The sequence below is a fragment of the Siphateles boraxobius genome, unplaced genomic scaffold, assembly GCF_051911475.1.
Source record: "Siphateles boraxobius isolate OS27281-9 unplaced genomic scaffold, OSU_SipBor_1 61, whole genome shotgun sequence".
Lineage (NCBI taxonomy): Eukaryota > Metazoa > Chordata > Actinopteri > Cypriniformes > Leuciscidae > Siphateles > Siphateles boraxobius.
In genome coordinates this window covers 1,023,345-1,035,531 of record NW_027509188.1, presented here as the reverse complement: position 1 = coordinate 1,035,531, position 12,187 = coordinate 1,023,345, and the positions used below count along the sequence as shown (strand labels likewise).

Genomic DNA, 12,187 nt, shown 5'->3' with positions numbered 1-12,187 from the left:
CTGTACGGCTTTTGAAGGCCTTAGACTTTCTATCATGTAAACGAACAGCAATAGAAAAAGATACAGGCACACTGGGTTCCCGCTTGTTCTGTAAACATTTGAGAAAGTTATTGTTATCATAGCGGGGACCTGACACATATCACTGAGAGCTGGTATCAGTTGTTTTTGGTTCACCTCGAGCCGCTGGAGGAGGGTGTGGGCCCTGGCGCTGTGGCAGAGGCCGAAGAGCTCTCACAGGAGGAGGGGGAGGGCGAGCTGGGCCCGCAGGCTTTGGTGGTTGTGGGGCCTGGCGTTTTTTGGTTGGTATCTGGGGGCTCGCAGCAAAAGAGTGGGATAGTCTAGTTCCAGCATGCACCAGTTGTTCCATTTTCTTTTCACAGAAGTGGAGATGCTGGAGAGAGTGATAATGTTTCCGGTGAGAGGGATTTTTGCTCTGGTGTTATTGGAGGCTGTAATATGCTGTCCTGGTTTCCCTGGCTGTTTTCCAGAAAGTCGTCTATGGGTGCTGTATCTTGGAGCAGTGCTGGTATGTCACAGTCTGTCTGTGGTGAGCTCTGTGGGCAGGGCTCAGCTGAGATTGTGTCCGTGAGCAGAGGTTGTTGTGGCTGAGTGGTGTTATCACTGTCCTTGTGTGATGTGTCAACCGCATGTCCATTCAGGTGCTGAAGTGAAATCCTGTGGTCATTCATACTGTATCCAGGTGTGTGTGTGCCATTCAGGTTGAGTGGATTGGCACACATTGCAGAAGGATGACGGAGGGAGAAGTAGATATTGTCCTTTAGCACTCTTGAACCAAGTTTGTTTGGGTGGTGGCCATCCTGTTGAAACAGTTGCCTCTGACTCCAGAAAAGATTGAAGTTGTCAATAAAGTTCACTCCTTTTATATTGCAGGTTTTTTGCAGCCATGTATTAAGCCCAAGCAACCGTGAAAACCTGTTTGTTCATCTTGGTGGGAGTGGTCCACTGATGAATGTTTGAACTTTCAGTCTTTTAAGTGTTTCAAAAAGTTCATTGAAATCCTTTTTAAGAAGTTCCGACTGCTCTTTATGAATATCATTCTTCCCCACATGAATGATGAGTCGATTTGCAGTCTTATGTTTCATCAGAATGTTCTGAAGTTCCCTGTTTACATCAGAAGTTGTTGCTTGTGGAAGGCAGCACGTTGCAGTATCCCTGCTATTAATGTTTCTGATTACGGAGTCGCCCACTATCAGAGTCCTGGGCTCGGCTGCACTGTGAGCTGAGTGCCGCTGTCTGCTCGACCTTGAGCCCCAGTTAGCATCAGTGTTAGCTACTGGCTGATTCTGTCTGTGTGTGATCACATTCATCAAATTTGGGGATTCCTCATTCATTAATACTTCAAATCTGTTCTCAAGATGTATAGGCGGTGGTAGGAGACCAGTGTTTGCAGTCCTTGTCAGAGCCGTATCTGGGGTAGAGGATGCTACTGCAGTAATATGTGATGCTCGTGACAATCTGATGTCTCGAGTGCCTTTGGGTCTCGCACCCTGTTTGTGCCATCGATTAGTAAAACGATCGGCTTGTTTCTCTACACTCAGTATGGCCTGTCGAGAAGCACTAGATTCATGGGACTCACCGGCTGTATGCTGAGGACGTCCATGACGAAGCTCTGTTGTGTGTTCCGTCTGGTTTGGTGGTCCCGCAATTAACTTTGTTTCAAGAATTGCAATCCTTTGTAAAAGTCTGTGGCAGTTGGAGCAGCAAGTAGATTCCAGAGGAGGCATTTTCTTATCCTTATGAATGTAGGCAGTTGTGTTTTCTCTTTCCCGGAATGTAAGCTTTCAGTGGGAGGCTGGTCGAATAAAATAATTCTGCTTTTTTTTGTAGTAATCCAAGCGTTTGAGCACTGTGCTGATTTGCTGAAGTTAAAATTAGGTGATAAAAGGAGATAAAATATAGAAATATAAAAGCGATAGAGCAAAGCGCGGAGCAGTAAGCGAGAGCGTCCAAACAGTAGCTGAGCAAGAAGTAGTCGTCATCAGTAGTAATTATCGTCATCTTTGCAACAGGTAAGTCTATTCTTCACGACAGTATAATCGATCATTATTTATTCATAAACAGTGTTTGTTTTTAGACAATTAAACATGCCAATAAAGCTAGCTAGCGTGTAATAGCACACGTTTTCTTCTGTACATGTGAACCTGCAACTTTACCATGATATACAGTAAAAAACATGCCACTACTGTCAAGATAATTAGCCGACCGCTAATTAAGCTATATCCTCCTTAAACCATTTTTTTGTTGTTGTTAATTTAGTATTTTTTTGTGTCATTCATTACATTATTTTGCGCACAAGAAGATTTTTACTAAAACCTTTAAAAAAAAAGTTTAATTCATATATGTTATACTATACTATGTTATACACCAGTATACATATTTATGTTATCTTTTTAAATACTATGTTATACATATTTAAAAAGACATGAATAGGCAAAAACAAGTGTTTTTTTGTTTCAACAAATGATTCTCAACTATGTTATAAAAGATATACCAAAACGACTTGATATACCATTTTAAGTTTTAGATCTGTTTGATGATCATATTATTATGAATTGTCATAAACGCCTTTATGTTATATTTGGTGTTTCTTAGTAATCTCTGCCACAAAAGCTAAACAAAACAAAACGATTTAAGCATGGCATGATACCAGCAAGATTGTACCAAGAAGTGTTATTTATTTTCTTATTAATAAGTTCATCACACTATTTAAAATTTGTACACAAGGCAATTCAAAGTGATTCACAGTTGTATAAAAAAAATAATGCTTATGCTCATAATAATAATAATCATTAATTATTATAATATTATAATAATTAATTACATAAAAAAGAAATGCTGTAGTAAAATACTTTCAGTTGGAATATGACAGCTATGTAACTTTCTGTTTATGCCTGTGTCCTTTCAGATTATGTATGCATACCCGGTTTTACGAAGAACCTCTGAGGGTCGACTCCTTCTGGGGCCAACTGAGGAGGCCAATAGGAGGAAGATCGTTTTGGCAGGGAGGGCCAGGTGTAAGGAGGAGGTCCTGGCTGAGGCCACTGCCTTTGTGAGGCAGAATGGAGGGAATCCTGGAGACCAGTTCCTGGTTCTGGCTCACTGCAAGATCCAGTTTGGGAAACACCAGGGTCAGAGGTTCCTGTGGCTGCTGGAGAACTCACTGGGGTATGCCTGCTATCTGGTCAGCAGCATTTTGGGGGAGGAGGAGAGGGACAACCTGCTGTCGGACAACAAACACCTGTTCCTCAGATACACCTCGCAGATCAGGGAGGTAGGAGAGGCTGTGGAGGTGTATCATATAAAACAGGCCATGCTGCAGGAGGCCCAGAGGACAGGAGACTCTGGATGTCTGATGGTGGAGTTTGGGGAATTTAAGGGTAGGTCAATGAAGGAGGTGTATGAGGACCCAAGCAAGGAGGCCCAGGCTCTCATCACCTACCTGAAGAAGGCAAAGGCCAGGCCTAACACCAATATGGCCCTTTTCAAAGCATACGTGCTGAAGAGGCAGGCTCCAGCCCACGTGCCCACCACCACTGTGCCCACTGCATCTGTCCTCACAGCTGCCACTGTGTCTGTTCCTCCTACACCTACTGCCACTAAGAACAGGCCACTGCTGGCGACCAATGTGAAGGCCCTGTTGGCGCGGGGGAAGCATTTATTTGCTTCACAGCTGGCACAAAAGATTTTGGCTCCAGCCAAACCCTGTAAGTGATTTGCAAGCTTTAAAATCATTACAGTATATATTATGCAGTATATATGTCTAACGAAAATACGTGTTCAACAGCTGCAGGACCACGTGTACCTCCTGCGTCTGAGTCCGCAGCCCGGAGACAGCTCTTTACATGTGGTGAGTATCACTTAACGCATACAAGTGTGTTGGTGACATGTGCTTAGTGTTTTATGTTATTTTACAGACTCTGCTGCTACGGATTTTTTTGAGGAGGAAGATGACCTGGAGATGGCAACTGTAGCCTCGCAAGCTGAGGAACAACTTCCTCAAGGTATGTAAATCTTGAACAATATTTTACAAACAATTACAAATAAAACAAAACAGTATTTTTTAAATGGCATATTATTTTATTTCACAACACAGAGGAATGGCACTTCTCAGGTGTCAATCTACATTCACTCTTTGAGTGAACATCCTCAAAGGAAAAAAGATAATTTAAAGGTGTATGTAAAAGGTTTTATTTCATTTTTTATCGTAATCACTGACTAAAGCTCATTCTTGTCATCTCACACTTCCCCCACTCCCCTTGGAATAAGTGGCTGTTTTAGTGTTTGGTCTGCTTCGCTTCACACTTGGCTGATCCAATCTTTTTTTCTTCTTGTATTTCTTCTAATGGTGCTTGGATGAAAAACAGGATGATTTTCACTGCTTCCTTCCATCTTTTCATCATCATGTCATCTCTCTACTAATCATACATGCTTTGCAGTAAACCTTGTAATCGCAGTAGCTGTCCAGCAGAGCTGAGAAAGTCATGCAGTGAAAGTCTAAAACAATAAGATAATTTTGTTGTGTTTTTTTACGCTCCAGCCACTGCAGGCTCGAGAGGCCCTGCTCCTGCCCCGGCTCGTGCTACTGCCCCTGCTCCTGCCCCTTATCCTGCTCCTCCAGCATTTCGGACCCCTGGCCAGGTGTCCCAGTCGCCTGCAGAGCTTCCTGTCCACTGGAAAGAGCAACTCCCATCTTTCCAGCAAGGCCTTCAACCCCTGTCCCTCTGCACCAGGACCATCCTCACTACAGCCACCCACAGGACTGCAGCGCCCTGCCCAGCCCCCTCTGCAGTCTCCTCCTCTGCGCCCTGCCCAGCCTCCTCTGCAGTCTCATCCTCTGCGCCCTGCCCAGCCTCCTCTGCAGTCTCCTCCTCTGCGCCCTGCCCAGCCTCCTCTGCAGTCTCCTCCTCTGCGCCCTGTTCAGCCTCCTCTGCAGTCTCCTCCACAGCCTTCTGTCCAGCCAAGTGCTGCCTCTGCTCCTGCAACATCAACAGGGTACATTGTTGCAGACCAGGCTCCTGTAAGTAAGCTTCTCATTATTCGTGTGCAGGTGCTGCAGCGTGATTTCCAATGACCACAAAAAAAGAGGCCGCATTTCCTCTGTGCTGGAAACTTTGCACCGGCTACCTTTTAATTGTAGATTTAATCAAAAAATTGCGCTTTAAGCCATGCAAGCTGAAATGTTTGCGGCCCGGCAGCAGCAGGGATGATGTATGTTTCGGCTCATTGGAATAGGGGTATGATTCTCGCTTAGGGTGCAAGAGGTCCCGGGTTCAAATCCTGGACGAGCCCATTATTAGGCTTTGCTTTTAATCTCTTCAGCCTGATTAGGGCAACCAGGATATTTATATCCCGGGTTTCGGCAGAGGAACCACGTCCGCCTCTTTTAGTCTACCTGATTCCACCTAGCCTCATCGCTATCTGCCTCTCAGACAGCCAGCTATCAGGAAGTGTTGGTTCCATGGTGTAACGGTTAGCACTTTGGGCTTTGAATCCAGCGATCCAAGTTCCAATCTCGGTAGAACCTTTTTAGGTTCTTTGCGGAAGGGTGGGAAAAAACAGAGGTGATGCGCAACTGCTGACGTGGCAGTGAAATTGGCACTCTCAAACAGAGTCGGAATTGGGGAAACATGTGCTGCGTTCCAAACCGCATACTTCCCTACTATTTAGTATGGGAAAAGAGTAGGCGAGCGAAAAAGTATGTATTAATCCAAAAGAGTAGGCGAGAATTACCTGGGTGACGTACCAATTATCACGAGATTTGGACTTAAGTGCGTTCGAATGTGCCTACTTTCCTACTATATAGTAGGCGAAAACAGTACGTGAAGGAAGCAGTACGTTCGAAACATTAGTATTCATAAAAGAGTAGGGGAGAAGTTCCCGGATGGCTTACTGCTTCCGGCCCGATTTTTGAGTGCTCAACCGATGGATACTCTTCTATCCCAGGAGGCCACACGAGAGCATACGTCATTATCAAACATCACGGAGATCAGCGACGCCGGGGGTTTTCAAATGTGAGTAAACACGGTTTCTTATGTGTTAAACTACAATAGAGTAGACGTTTTAACTGTTGAAGGTGTAAAGTAGTTAGACAGTATAGTATAGTTGTGATTTTGCTGTAAAACATGTTTTGTATAGCTAGCTAACAGGGGAGCTCTAAGCACACGTAACGTCTCTAAAGTGGATTTACATAACCATATACATCTTAAACGCTTATTTAAAATGTCTATTTACATCTGAAAGGAAAATATTGTAAGTATTGACATATTGCAGATGAGCACATCACAACATGAAAAAGACATCTGAGTGATGTATGTGTGGCATTATCATAGGATAGGATAACGTTAATTCACTGTTGTCAACACTGTTGACATTAGACTAATGTGCTGTAAATAAGGTAAATAAACAAATCTATAAAGTAACTAAACATGTTTTTATTCAGACTGGTGTGAGCACTGAGGATGAGGAGCCCAGAGCTGAATCCTGGAAACGGTGCCATGGATGAGACTGTCATAAGATCTCTCCATCTGCCCTTATCGCCTCAGATTGTGAAGCGCAGCGCAGCAACAAGCTCCGGCACGAAGGCACGGTCACCTCTGGTGAATTCATCAGAATAAAGCCGCAGAATGGGAACCGCTGTGTTGAGATGGCAGTAGGATGTGGGCTTCAGCGCCCAAATACATGCTTGTAGTTTGAATAAAGATTTGTTTCATGTGCATGCATTTGTTTATTGTGTGATGGTTACTTTTATTTGTTCTTTTACTCATTTATTCATGTTTCTTATTGTTGTCAGTATATAAAATATAATTATTTAATGTATGCATTAATTCATTGCTTGACTGACAATTGAGATGTTCACGTGTATTCATGCATAACTCTTATTACAAAACAAATTACATTTTGCTTGTTTTATTAAATTATATCATTTTTAGTATATAAAAAAAAGTAATATAATTAAGTATTGGTCAGCATTTAATATTATTTTGTTTAAGTTTTGGGGTGGGCTAACAATGCAATTCATTCTGAGGTAATATTAATTTTTTATGAGCGATACTTGCATTTTTCGAGTATAAAGTCAACAGTTTCTCCAAAGGAGATCTTCGAGCAGCGGCCCGTCTCCTTGTGCACTGCAGACAGTAAACGCAGAGGAAAACTGTTCTAGGTTGTGCTGTCGAGTTACTGATGTTATGAAGTGTTAGTGCACCTGTCGCTCATATAATTTAAACTTATAAACTTATTACTTAAAGATCATGGAAAGATACTAGTTGTATCTAACAATGAACAATCATAATGACAAAACAGAAAACATAAAGATCATTGGTTTGTGTACATCATAATATGATATTTATACACAGGAAAAAAGAACAATAACAAGGCTAAATATCTTTAAATATAAATAGTTCTTCATAATACACTAAAAAATAGTTTTGTTGTTATTGTCTGAGGGATGAAACGAGAGGTAAATTCATCAAGAAAAGAGGAAAACTTGAAGGAGAAACTTTTTGGGTATAAAATAAAGAAATTAACAACATATTCAAGAGATAACGATTTTGGGGTTTCTTAAAAAATCGTTATAAGGAACTGTGGGTCACATTAGAAGGGTTTAAAATATAACAACTTAAATCAACCCTAAATGTATTCACAAAATAAATTGGCAGCTGTTTCTTCAAAAATACCACAAAATGAGCAAGTTTCATCAATATCAAGATATTTACAGATAGATGAATTAAACGTGTCGTTCATCTTTTAAGTTGTTGCGCTTGTGATAACGTGTCGTAGGTCACATGATAACGTCAACATGGCGGATGATGTCCGGAATCCGGATCGCATTCATACTCAACGAGATTTGGCTATAAAGTACCTACTCTTTTAGCGCTCGTTAAGTAAGTACTCATTGAAATTAAGTACCTACTCATTGAGTATGCGGTTTGGAACGCAGCCATGGGCTTAAAAAGCAAAGGCTTCATTTACTCCTTGCTATCGTGCTTTTGGACTCAATGACTTAAATCTCCGCTGCTCATGGGAAAAGTTGACACACGCCAAGGTTCCATGGTGTAATGGTTTGCACTCTGGGCTCTGAATCCAGCGATCCGAGTTCAAATCTCGGTGGGACCTGCTTTTGCCAGGAATGTGTGCAGTACCTCGTTCGAAAAAACTTTTTCGGCAGCACTGAGCCGCAAGAGCTCATCTAGGTAGTGCCCCTTGAAGGGGGGCGTAAAAAGGATGGACAGATCCCGCTACCTCTCGCTTGCGCTTGCTGCTTCCTACCGATTGAGCTAAAGTAAGCCCAAAGTAAGCCCACGTGAGCCAATCGCGTTTCTCTGCTGTGGCTTACTTTTGACCAATCGCGTTTCTCTCCTGTGGCTTACTTTTGACCAATCGCGTTTCTCTCCTGTGGCTTACTTTTGACCAATCGCGTTTCTCTCCTGTGGCTTACTTTTGACCAATCGCGTTTCTCTCCCATGGCTTACTTTTGACCAATCGTGTTTCTCTTCTGTGACGTACTTTTGACCAATCAGCGGCTCCTATTATTGTCATCTTTGCAACAGGTAAGGCTATTCTTCATTACTGTATAATCGTTTAATATTTATTCATATATATTGTGTATTTTTGGAAAATTAGACATGCCAATATAGCTAGCTAGCGTGTATATTACAGGTTTACTTCAGTACCTGTGAACCTGTAACTTTTCCCATGATAAAATACAGAAAAGAAAACATGTAGCTACTGTTAAGTTAATTAGCCGGCCGCTAATTAAGCTATATCCTCCTGAGGCCAAAAAAAGTTTAGTTATTAATTTAGTATTTTGTGTGTCATTACATTGTTTAGAGCATAAGAAAGTTTTTTGCAAAAACGTTTTTTTTTTTAATAATGTTCATATAGGTTATACTATGTCTTCTGTATAGGACACTACTAGGACTCATTTTTTATTATTATTTTATTTAAAAAGACGTGATCTAAAAAAAACACATTGTTTTTGCCTATTCATGTCTTTAAATAAAATAATAATAAAAAATGAGTCCTAGTGTCCTCTACAGAAGACATAGTATAACCTATATGAACATTATTTAAAAAAAAAATGTTTTTGCAAAAAACTTTCTTATGCTCTAAACAATGTAATGACACACATAATACTAAATTAACTAAACTTTTTTTGGTCTCAGGAGGATATAGCTTAATTATATCAGTGTTTTATATCCTGAAATTGTTTAGGTTTCAGGATTTTATATACCAAACTTTGTATGAAGATGATTCCCAACTATGTTATAAAAGATAACAGAATGATTTGATATAGACTTCCATTTTGCTTTATGCAATATGTGTGTAAAATGGCCATAAGCGGGTTTTCCCATTTTATACAATGTATCTATGTATCTAATTTGCATATTAATGTATTCTTGGGGCAACATGTAATGAAAAAAGAAGTGTAATAATGGGAGTTAGTAGTAATTGCCAAGATTTTCATAATAATATCTAATATTTCATATAATTTCTTTCCATATTGTCACCCAAAATGCCTGATAAACATGATTTAAGTCCTGCTGTGTAGTTTGCCAAATTATTGTAACACACTTAACATACAGGTATCTTTTAGATTGACAGAGGTAATAGTCTCTTTCTGATTTTCATTTCAGAAAATGTACGCATACCCCGTTTTTCGTCGCCAGTCAGCAACATCAAACCGTCTCCTCATGGCGCCATCGGCGGAGGCGAAGCAACTTCAAAATGTGGTGTCTGGAAGGGCCAAATCGAAGGAGGAGGTGCTGGCAGAGGCAAGTACTTTTGTCTGCACAAACGGTGGAGATCCCAGTGACCAGTTTTTAGTACTGGCTCACTGCAAACTTCAGTTTGGGAAGTACCAGGGTCAGAGATTTAGATGGCTCCTGGAAAACTCTCTGGGGTACGCAGTGTATTTGGTGCTCAGCATTTCCAGTGAGAAAGCGCAGACAACCCCCCTGTCAGAAAATAAACAACTGTTCCTACAGTACACTTCTCATATTAGAGAGATGGCAGAAGAAGTAGAGAAGTATAAGAGGAAGCAGGAAATGCAAGCAGAAGCCCGGGCAACTGGAGACCAGGGCTGCTTGATGGTGGAGTTTGGTGACTTTCAGGGCCGGTCCATGAAGGATGTTTATGAAGACCAGAGCAATGAGGCCGAATCCCTCATCAGGTACTTAGTTAAGGCAGATGCCAGGCCCAACACTAACATGGCCATTTTCAAGGCGTATGTCCTGAAAAGACGGGCTTCTGATATGGGCACCAGTGTACATCAGCCTGCACGTCCACCTGCAGCCTCCAGTACCTCTGCACGTCCACCTGCAACCTCTAGTGCCTCTGCACGTCCACCTACAGCCATCCAAACTGGTTTACAGCTGACCGCCACTGTGAAAGCACTGTTGGCGCGTGGCAAACATTTGTCACCTTCACAGCTTGCAAAAAAACGAATGTCACCAGTTAAACCCTGTGAGTAGGAGTGTAAATATAGAATTTTCCCTACAGCAGTTCTACATGTATTCATTTATCGTCATGGCAAACTTGTCCACTTGTTGTTTCCAGATCCATTACTGCAGTCCACTTTACCTCCTCCGGCAGCAGAACCCCCAGCCAAACATTTGGTCCGAAAGCAGCTTTTCGCTACTGGTAAGTAACCAACATCTTACATTTGTTTGTCTCCATGTATTGATCACAGTAATAGTTTTAACATTTGTGCTCCAGGCACTTCCATTCCCACTGCTGAAGATGATGATGAGGAGCTGGTATTTGCTGCATCACAATGTGAAGCACAGCTAAATACAGGTGTGGCATATGACACAAATGCAAATATTATAAGAATGTTTTGTGGAAACCCACTGAGAATCATTATTTTTGAAAATAAATAAACATTTTTAAATATTTTTTGTTTACAATACAGAATTATGTGACATCATGCCTCAAGCGGGAGGCATTCTTTGAGTGCACTTCTTCCAAACCTTAAGGATGTCCAAAGGTGTCAGTGTATTTATTTGCATTTCCGAACTTACCTGTTGCTAAACAATCACTGGATAACTTTTTCACACCGCTTGCTCTTCTCACTCACTCAACCTGAGCAGACAGGATGGTGGAGATTCATTGTTCTAATAATTAGAGGAACAGTTTTTCCTTATTGTGTCTGTGTGCATGCTTCATGTCTGTGGGCATCATACTTTTTTTTACTGAATTCATCACGACTCATTTTCCTTCTTTCATTCCATCTAATCCTCATTCTCAAAGAGCTATATTGATCCCATATTCCTTACATCAATAAAGTGTACACTGTGTTCTTTGCTTCTTGACACTAATACCATTTTCTTCACTGTTATTCCTAAATATAATCGTAATTATTATTAATACTTGTTTAAAATTACTGCTTTTGTTTAAAATTACTGTGGACTGCATTTATGGCATATTACTATCAAATAACAGTCATCCTTATATTGTTTATGTTACTGTTCACTCAGAGGCCTGTGCAGGAGAGGCATCCCCAAAGGTGATGTACGTGGACAGAGATTGCTGCAGTCAGCACGGCCAGTCTCAGGTGAAGGCCATGTTTTCGGAGTGGGATGAGCTTGAAGTGCGCCTGGACATCTGGCATTTCATGCGGCGATTTGCTGCAGGTGTCACGACAGAGGCTCATCCGCTCTATGGGATCTTCATGGCACGTCTATCCATGTCCATATTCCAGTGGGATTCAGAGAATGTGGCTGCTCTTCGCCGTGCAAAGGAGGGTGAGCTGGCAGCAAAGAAGACTGGCTACATCTCAGATAAGGCGGTCAGTGCTCGCATTAACCGGAGGGAGTTGGCACTGCACCGCCGGAGGAGGACCAGGGGGGAGGAGGAGACCACCATATTGATTGGGTCACTGATTGATCAGTTTGACAGTGCGGACGGGAAGGATACTCTGGGAGTTCCACTTCTGAACCATGAACGGATCCAGCAGATATGGAAAGAACAGCGGAAGCATGTACAGTGTATCCAAGACCCAGAGCACTTTCCGCTCTACATAAAGAAGGGGACACTGAAGGAAGGCGGTGTGGAGCTGTGCTGCTACAGGTGTGCTCGAGGCTCTACCTCCTTGGAGTCATTCCACCTCCACCTGAACCGTTTTATTCCAGGTATTACATACATATGGATTAGTAATTTTTCTGTAAAA

General features: G+C 41.9%; 1 non-coding gene across 1 annotated transcript; it reads left to right on the top strand.

Moving 5' to 3' along the window:
* Window positions 1-8,061: 8,061 nt before the first annotated feature.
* Window positions 8,062-8,133, top strand: trnaq-cug (transfer RNA glutamine (anticodon CUG)). The gene has a single exon. It is a non-coding gene; the product is annotated as a tRNA-Gln (tRNA).
* The last annotated feature ends 4,054 nt before the right edge of the window (window positions 8,134-12,187 follow it).